This window comes from Petaurus breviceps, unplaced genomic scaffold (assembly GCF_028583685.1).
Source record: "Petaurus breviceps papuanus isolate PSGF00001 unplaced genomic scaffold, PetGlider_PUasm1.0 90881, whole genome shotgun sequence".
NCBI classification, from domain to species: domain Eukaryota; kingdom Metazoa; phylum Chordata; class Mammalia; order Diprotodontia; family Petauridae; genus Petaurus; species Petaurus breviceps.
This window is the reverse complement of record NW_027187369.1, coordinates 5818783-5828883: the sequence shown is the minus strand read 5'-3', so window position 1 is coordinate 5828883 and position 10101 is coordinate 5818783.

Genomic DNA, 10101 nt, shown 5'->3' with positions numbered 1-10101 from the left:
GAACTCCTTTAAAACAAATAAATATCAACTAGCAAACATTGTATTGGTCATGTCTTAAAATGCATATCTGACTCTTCATTTATAGTCCATAACTTTTCTGTCAGGAGGTTGATAACTTGCTTCAACACTGGCCTACTGGAGTTGTGGGTGGTCATTGCATTGATCAGAGTTCTTACAGCTTTCAAAGTTGTGATTTACAATGTTGTTGATGATGAATTGTTCTCCTGGTTCTTCTCACTTCACCCTGCCTTAGTTCATACAAGTCTTCTCAGGTTTCTCCGAATCTCTCCCTTTTGTAATTTTGTATGTTGCAATAATATTCCATTATCACTTTTCATCTTAAACTGTGGTGCCTAGAACTGAATAGACTATTCCAGATGTGGTCTGACCAGAATATAGGGGGGCTGTCAGCTCCTTATTCCCAGCAGTCAACTATCAGTCAATCAACTAAAGATCATTTATTAAGTGCCCACGACCTGCCAAGTGGGGACCATCTCCATTCATCCTGTTCTATATCTCACCACTGGACCCACATGGCTCTGGAAGAGAAAGTGAGGCTGGTGACCTTGTACAGCCCTCCCTCACTTAAACCCAATTCACTTGCAAGTCATGCTATCATCTTCCTGATGCCATGGTCCTCTTCGAGAACAAAGGGCAAAAAACAACAATGCCCTGCTAAGTACTGTGTGATACTATGCTCTGGAGATATGCTTCTGTTTACATAGACCACAAACCCATAGTCTTTTTTGACGGCCATATTACAATACTGTATTGAACCCACTCTCTTGGGTTGACATTCTTCCTGACTCCAAGTCCAGGGTTCTATCCAATGCACTGCCTCACCGGGAATAAAATGGGGATAATGCTATTACACTACCTCCCTCACAGAGCGATTGTGAAGAAAGCACTATAGAAATGTGAGTTCTAACTCAGGGGACCCAGAAGGCTAAGATCTGTAGAGTGGAGGCTCATAGACTTCAGATGTTGTTCAGTCCAACTCTTACTTGAGCATTGATTCCTTCTCTAACATCTATAAGTTAGGCATCCAGCATCTGCCAGAAGGTATCTAGTGATAGATTAGATGCCTCTGATTGCTAACTAGGATATTCATAGCAAGCCACAGTCTTCTATCCACTTGCCCTGCTTTGACCCCTGGGACCAAGCATAATACATCTAAGCCCTCTTCTCCATGACAACCCTTCTAATATTTAAGGACTGTGATCATAGCTGAAAGGGCCACCAGAGAGTATCTACTCCACCTCCCCCAACCCTTCCATTTTATTGGTGAGGAAGCCAAGGCCAAGGTAGGAGAAGGGATTCATTCCAGGTAAGATGTGTTGAATTCAGGTCCTTTGACTCCAAATCCTGAGCTATTTTTACCATGTCACACATATGCTCTCTCCATGCTTTTATGACAGCCCTCAGCCATCCAACAACCTGTGTTCTGGCATGGCATGACTTTCCAGAACTCATGGTTTAAATACTCCCACCATCCCACATGGAAATCCCTGGGTCAGATCATCATGCTCTTAATTAGACATGCATGATGGCAATCAATTAAGGATGGCATAAAAGCCAATTGAAGTAATGCAAACCCCATTAGGGATTTCTCATTTGTTATATGTGCATCTATGGGGTGAATTCCCATTAAGGCAAACAGGCCTATTATTGAAGTCATTTCAGGGTAGCCCTGGCTTATCTCTCCCGTTGACATTGATTGTACCTGGCATAAAGGTTAAAAACAATTATGTCCGCTTGGAATATTTATTATCTTATGAGATCCAAGCCGGGTCATTATGTTTGTTTTGATTCTCCTTATCTGAGCTTGGCTAAGGAAGGCTCTTTAATGAGCTCCACTGAAATATTAAGGAAATGTTTTTTTTCCCCTTCCCAGCACTCAGGTTGACTATAAAGAAAAAAAAAACAGGCAGCTAGTGTGCTCCATTAAAAGCCACGGTAGTAAGACTCGGTCCCAGTCTCTCTCCTAATCCCACTGTCCCTGCTGCTTGGAACCAGTGGCCACTCTGGGGAAGAGTCAGGTCAGAATCTCAGCAGAGGGAAAGTAAGAAAGTGTAAGTAGCTTTGGCCTGAGTCAGGAGACCCAATTTGTATCCTAGCTCTCATTGTCACCAATTGTCAGTATTGTATGACCTTGAACAAATTACTTTCCCTCATTGTGAGAAACTTTAAGGTTGCAGTTTGCTCTACTGTGCTAATTTTTTTGGTAATTCACAAAAATAAAGACATAACACCTGTGTTCTCTACAGGTATCAACTGCATGACTGTGGAGATAGGTAGGGTAGTGCAATGGAAAAAAACACCGGTTTCATAGTGGACTTGGATTCAAATCTCACCAATAATATAACCTGTATGACCTTGGACAAGTCCCTTTCCCACCTTGGGCCTCAGTTTCCTCCTCTGTAAAGTGAGGGGACTTGCACTAGAGGGCCTATGGGGTCTGTTCCAGCTCTAGAGCTAAGATCTTATATGTGACCCTGGACAAGTCACTTCCCCTCGATGGATTTTAGTTTTTTTATCTGTAAAATAAATATTTTAGGGGTGGCTAGGTGGCACAGTGAATAGAGCATTGGCCCTGGAGTCAGGAGGACCTGAGTTCAAATCCAGCCTCAGACACTTAACACAAAACTAGCCATGTGACCCTGGGCAAGTCACTTAACCCCAATTGCCCTACCTTCCCCCCTCCAAAAAGCAAAAAAGAAAAAAAAATCTAAAATAAATAAACAAATATGTTATAAAATAAAATAGCCTCTGAGGTCACCTCTAGCTCTGTGTCTAGGATTCTATGAAAACTGAAGTAGAAATCCATTTGCAGAAGCCTGTCTATTTTCTTCTTGTGCTTTTGGTATTTACAGATTTTGGTGGACAGCAACTTCAATGGGTCAATAGTCTAACACAGCAGGGGAAAAAAACTAATGAACTCTTAGACTACATCAAGAGGCATAGTGTCCAGAACAAAAGAGGCCACAGCTGGACTATTACAGGCACCACTCACAAGTGAAAGGCATCAATAAGTTGAGACAGTATAGAAGAGGGGAGACCAGGATTCTATAGATTGGAAACCTTGCCTTTAGGCCATTAGCAGATTGGAGAAGTAACTGGAGATATTTAGCCTGTAGAAAAGACAGCTGAGCAGGAGGAAGAGAAACTGACATTATAGGCATCTCTAAGTATTTGATGTTCTGTCATGGTGAAATGGGATTAGCTTTGTTCTACTTGGTCCAGGAGGGAAGAACTGGGAGCCCCAGGGTGGAGGGAAGTTGCAATGAGGCAGATTTTGGATCCACAGAATGAAAAAATCTTTTAACAACTGGTGTTATCCTCAAATGGAATGGGTGGCCTTGGGAAGTGGTGACTTCCCCCTTATTGAACAGCTACAAAACAAAGGTTGGATGACCACTCATCAGGAATGTCTTGTTAGATCATAGGTTGGGCTAGATGACCTCTGAGGGTCCCCTCCATCTAAGGGTTGCTGGGAAAGCTGGGTTTCTTTGTCCTTTTCCCCTCCATAAATATAAATAGTCTAATTCTCCTTTCTTTCCCCACAAGTGATGGCCCAGCTCTCTGAGTCCTTAGGCATACTAGGTCCTTCTCTTCTCCAGTCAGTGGGATGGCTTTGACCCACAGGATTTTCCCCAAGGGTCTCAGTGCACTCAAATGAATCCCCAGTCCTAATATCTCTCTCACTAATGCCACCCTTCCCAAGGGAAGAGGATCACACAAGGCAATATACAACTATTAGGGTAGATTGCCCCTGATTCTGAAGTCCCCCAGCCACCCCCAAAGGGCACAAAAATCTCCCTTTTCCTTTATATCTACTATGTATAGCCTTTGTCTCTCCACTTCAAAGCCAGCTTTTGTCACATCCACCTAGGTGTAATGGAGGAGAGCACTAATTTCTCTAATACTCCAACAAATCCCAAGCCAGGTAATTGCATCCCCATTTGACAGATGAGGGAAATGAGGTTTCGAGGTTAAATTAACTTACCTAAGGCCACACAGAAAGTTAAGTTGCGAAGCCCAGATTCTACCCCAGGTCCTCTGACTTCAGTCAAGTGTTCTTTCCACTATGCTATACTTCTCTCTCAGATACTAGCATTCCTCCTTTTTGGAACCTTTCAGGCCACTCAGCTTGAGCCCTCCTATGTGCTTAATTACTTTCTAATCTCTGTACATTTTCCCCAGCTAGTAGATTGTAACCCCTCTGAGGGCAGGGACTGCACCATAGTTCATCTTTCTTGTCCCAGTGCCTAACACAATTCCTGGAGCACAGCAGCTACTTGAAGAACGTTGGTTAAGCTGAGTTGAAATCCTGCATATCTTGCACAGTACTGGGCACAGGATGGCAACTTCCTATGTATTTGGTGGATTGAATTGAATGAGATTTCCCCTGCTGCTAGCACCATGAAGTAGGGTCTGTGGTATTTCAATCTGGTTTGGGTTAAACTTTAAAAGGAATGCCTGCTGGAATTATTTCCATCAATAACAAGTGGAATTAGTCTCCTGAGTATCTCAGAGTGAATGATTCAAAATCAGAAGCCAATCAGAAACCGTCTACTGTGACCTTTTGGTGCTGATGGTCCCCTCTTTACAGTTTAGTGAAGTTGTAAATGGAGAGACATGAGACATGTCCACAGGCGAGCCAGTCAAATACATAATATGAAAAGGTCAGCTTGAAGCTCCCATTCTCCACCATGATTGCAGCCAGCCAAGACAAGCTGGTGTGTGACAGGCACTGAGGCCTAGAGAAAAAAGACCCAGCACCCTGGACCTGTCTACTCATAGAAAAAGGCCTTCCCCCAGTCAAGGAAATCTCTGGATGCTATCTAGCCTTCCTCCTTCTGCCCTGCTATCGTATCCTTAGGATGGGGGAAATGAATTGGATACCTATTTCAATAGAATTGGTTTCCTTTATAATCCTATTTATTTTATGCCTTTAAAAATGATTCTAAGAATAGCTCCATAGGTTTCACCAGACTGCCATTGGAGTCCAGGATATAAAAAGGTGTTGAAAGCCCTAGAGTTGACTTCAGGAGTTCTCCACCCACCTTTCCATTGAACCTTCCCCTCTGGGCTATTCCCTATGAGTGTGACATTTTTTTTTTTAAAGCAATCTGGGTTAAGTAACTTGCTCAAGGTTACATGGCCAGTTATTTCTGGGTATGGTGCTAAGTATCTGAACCCGGATTTGATCCCCAGGTCATCCCGACACTGGACCCAGTGCTCTTTACTTGCTGAGCCACCTGGCCACCCCTAAAGTTCAACTTTTTTTTATACTTTTTAGTTTTTTTAGCTTTTTGGAGGGCAATTGGGGTTAAGTGACTTGCCCAAGGTCACACAACTAGTTTTTGTGTGAAGTGTCTGAGGCCAGATTTGGCTGGTGCTCTATTCACTGTGCCACCTAGCCACCAGAAAATGAACATCCACTTTTTCTTTTTTTCTTTGGAGGGCAATTGGGGTTAAGTGATTTGCCCCAAGTCACAGGACTAGTAAGTGTGTTGGGTGTGACCTTTTAAGAGACAGGATTTTCCTTTTCTTCTTTGCATCCATGGTGCTTAGCTCATAATAAATACTTATTAAATGATTTTTCATTAATTAATTCATATTGACACTGAGGATACATCTACTAAAGAATTTCTTTTTGCCAAGTCTGGCCATCCCTACTACCTTGGTGACTTGGGACAAGAGGTGATACTGTTTGTGGGGAGTGCTTGATTTTGAATAGGGAGACCTGACTTCAAATCCCTTCACAGTGGGTGGTTAGAGTGCTGGGTTTGAAATCAGAAAGACTCATCTTCCTGAGTTCAAATCTATCCTCAGACACTTACTAGTTTTGTGACCCTGGGTAAGTCACTTCACCCTGTTTGCCTCAGTTTCCTCACCGGTTAAATGAGCTGGAGAAGGAAATGGCAAACCACTCTAGGATCTCTGCCAAGAAAACCTTAAATGGGGTCACAGAGAGTCAGACAGGACTGAAACAACCAAATAACAACCTGTGTGACCTTGGGCAAAACACTTTCCCACTCTGGTCCTCAGTTTCCTCCTTTGTAAAATGAGTGGGTTGGAGCAAATGCTTTCCAAAGTTCCTTTCCATTGCAAATTCTTTGTTACAAGTGGGCAATTTCACTGGGCTGGTAGTAGCCTCTTTCAACACCCTCCCTACTTTACTGCTAATGCCTTCCCTGTTCTTCCCACCCCCTCCCCCAGATGTTCATCTTTTCATTTTAGTAGTAGAGATCCTGAGGAAATAATAGTAACAACATTTACAAAATATTAAGGGCTACAATACACTTTACATCCATGAACTCATCTGCGTCTCCAAAAAGCTTTGCTGAGCAAATATGATTATTTCTATTACAGAGGAGGACCACTGAGGCCCATAGAGGAAAAACAACCCATGCTTATGCAACTAGTAGGTGGCAGCACTAGGATGTACATATTAAAACCTTCTGATTCCGAGTCTCTTTTTTCTATCTCATCCTGCCTCTCAATGTGATTACATAGTGTCAGGTGGGAGTCCTAGGTCAATATTTCAGATAGGTAGTATATTGTGCATATACTCAGTTCCCTGTGCTTTGCCCATCAGGAATACCCTCTTCTCTGCCTGTATACATCCTACCAGTTGTAAGGGTTATGGGATTTAAAGATCTCCCATGCCCCATGGACGTGCTGACATAGCAGAGCAAGAGAAAGTGAAAAGCCGAGCTAACGGTCCTGCGGTTGGCAGTTGGTGGCGGTTGCCTTTTTTTTTTTTTTTGAGTTAGGACTCCGGCTGAGCACTGCCAGGGGCCGGAGCTGCTGGGAGTGTGCTTCCAGGACACTGGGTGGTTGCTGTGAGTGGGGAGAGGAGGACCTTTGCCTGAGGTAGCCTGTTCTGTTTTAAAGGCTTGAGAATGTGGGTGCTTTCTACTTTATCTACCTGTGCCAATATCATAACTACTCTGATGGCTTTCACTTTCTGGTTTTGGGACTCAGTCTTTTGGTATCTTAATAAATTTTCTAGTTTATTTTCCCAAATGGCAAACCTGACGTATTTTGTGATGGATAATTATATCAGCATATTTGTAATCTCTATAGGCATTGTGAATATGGCATTGCTGATACACCAGTTCTGTAAAGCTCAGCTCAGGTCTCCCACATCCATGGATCCCTCCTTGGTTTCTCTTTTTTCTTTTTTTTTAAATTTTGAACTTAAATGCTAAAGCTTAAATATATAATAAGAAAAGAAATATATAATAAACATAAATATTAAAACTTAAATTAAGAAAAGGAAAAAATATATTGCCATGTGCGAAGCAGAACATAAGAGAGAATTCAAAATAATCAGCAATAAATTTCCATTCTAAGAATCTCCTTGTGTTCTATAGCCCATAGTATTTTTGTCCTTCTCTGAAGTTACATAATGCCCTTTCAGGAATAGAAAGGAGCAAACAATTTGAATATGTTGTTGTCTTTTGCTGCTGAGTTAGTCACCACATGTCAATATCAGACTGGTCCTCAGTGGGAATCTAGTCTAAATCAACCTCAAGGATCTCCTCTACAGCATATCTCACAAGTGGGTCAGTCAAATCATGAGACTGAGCGATAGGAGAGAGAAAGTCTAGCTGCTCTACATTGGTCTCTGTGCCCTTGGTAAAATACCTTGAAGGTCTCCAAAGCACTGAGGAGATCCTCTGTGGAGAATTTATGGGAGGACATAGACAAGACTCATGTAGCATGAGAAATCATAGAGGTGTCTGCTTTCTGCACTATCAGAGGGAAGACCCACATCTATCAAATCCATTGACATGTAGAAATATTTTAATTAGGTACAGTCATCTGTATGAGGGTATTGTCCTCTTTGATCGCATTGACCACATGGTAAGCTTCTTGAGAATGGGTCCTGATGGTTCTGGTCTTGAGAATAGTAGTCTAAGGTCTTCCAGCTCTTCTGATAATTTTCTGTGTGGCATTGGGGCAAGTTACCTTCCCCCTCAGAGTCTCTGTAATGTGAGAACAATACAACTTACAATATCTACCTTACAGAAATATTTAACAAAACAATACCCAGGAGTCGTCTCTGCTTTAGCCTTGGGCTCAAGCATACTTGATTAAGTCTTAGGGATACCTGACTTCCAGTATTTTTTTTCTCACACAATCTAGGTCACTACACCCCTACTTTGGACTGGGGAAAATCTCAAAAGCAAAACTGATTTAAGTATGGCTCATTGTGGGAGGAGGGGGGTCTCCTCTAAAAGAGAATAAGACCCCATCTAGAAAAGTTATGTAGAGTACATAATGGTAGATGTTGCGTATGGGACAGCTTTTTATTTTCTCTGCCACAAAAAATCTTTAAAACACAAAAACTTCATAAATATGAATGAACACATACTTAAAATATAAACTATAACCCATCACTACAATTATATTCTCCCACAATGTAGGAAAAGCTCATCAGACACTGAAGAGACTTTTGAACAGTTTTTCTTTTTACCACTGTCTTAGTAGTGCCTCATCGAAGGTCCATTTCTTCTGGCCAGCCAGGTAGTAGTTTGGGATTTCAGGGTCCAGGACAATCTTGTTGGTGATTCACCTCTGTTCTGGAAAGCAGCATAATTATAGGAAACAGCTCCCACTGCTAGTTCATTCCCAAGAGTGTCCAGCATAGTTACACCAGGGCTGGAAATGCCCGTCTCTCAGGACCCCTGCTCAGGAAAAGAAATGAAAAGTAGACTCTCAACACAATGCATAGTATTTATTATATAGGCTTTCCTGAAATGGAAATTTATTGCTGTATATTTTGAATCCTCTTTCATGTTCTGCTGGACACATAGCAATGCTTTTTTTTCTTTTATTTTGTATCATTTTAGTTTTAGCATTTGTTTGTTTTTTCCCTTATTTTGTATTCAGTTTAAAATAAAAAAAAATTGCATAAAAAAGAAAAGAAAAGCGGAAGAGGCAGCCAGGGATTGGAGGTCTGAATTCATTCCAGAGGAATTATGTGAGGGTGATGAGCAAGTCAGGCTTTTTAATCATACTCCCTGACTTAATATACCCTCCACTACTGAGTCCCAGGCAAAAGCTTAGATATGAATCATGTCTAGGGTGTCCTCTAAAAGGGGTTAACAAGGTCCTTTCTAGAAAGGTACTCCCTGTACAAAGTAGTCAGGTATGGGACAGCTATTTTTTCTCCTGCAAAAGAAATGCTCAATACACAAAGGACTCATAGGTGCACATTGACAAATATTTAAAACATGAAAAGCTTTGTGTGACTGTTGAACAGGTATGTTACTTGTACTTCTTATCTGCAATACCTGTACAACTCACAAATTCATATCTCCTGACAGCTCAATGCATAGCTTGGGCTTTAGAACATGGAGTGTAGACTCCTTCTTATAGGTTCTCCTGGCAGGGGTGTATCTTCTTCTATGGAAAGAGCTTTGTTTGAAGGAACCATCTTGTACTGCAAGTTAGCTTCAAGGACCTTTCTGCCTCTCAGTCATATGAAGTTACTGACATGACTAGAAGCACCTGTTTCTTAGAATAGTTATTTAGTCACCTGAATTTTTTCAGGGAAATAAACTCAAAGGAGAAGAGGCAGCCAGGGACTGGAGGTCTAGGTGTAGTCCTAGAGCATCTTGACTCCCAAAGAAAGGTTCTTAGCTTTTTCTCATATTCCCTGGCTCAAAACACCCCATCCCTTAGTCCCCAGGAAAATCCCTTAAATAAAATTTGAGGTTCAATTTAAGGCTCACTTAGGACAAGTACATGGTCTTACTTCCATGTACAAATAGTCACCATAGCTATGACTGGAGAGGACTAAGAGAATACCCCTTCCTAGAAGTCCAAGTATGAGTTAGCAAAGTCTCAGAGAGCAGGAGGCAGAGTCTCTGGCTTCTCCTTTTAAGTCTGAGTGAGAGCAGAGGAAAATAAGTACATTAACTTGGGACAGACAACTCTATTTTGTTTTAAGCATGTGTTTTGTGACTAAGTAGTTGTTATATAAATTCTTTTTCCATACTAAGATAAGGACCTGAAGCAATTTTGGAATTGATGTGTGTTCCCCAAATTAAATAAACAACTACTAATGAATATGTGAGCTGT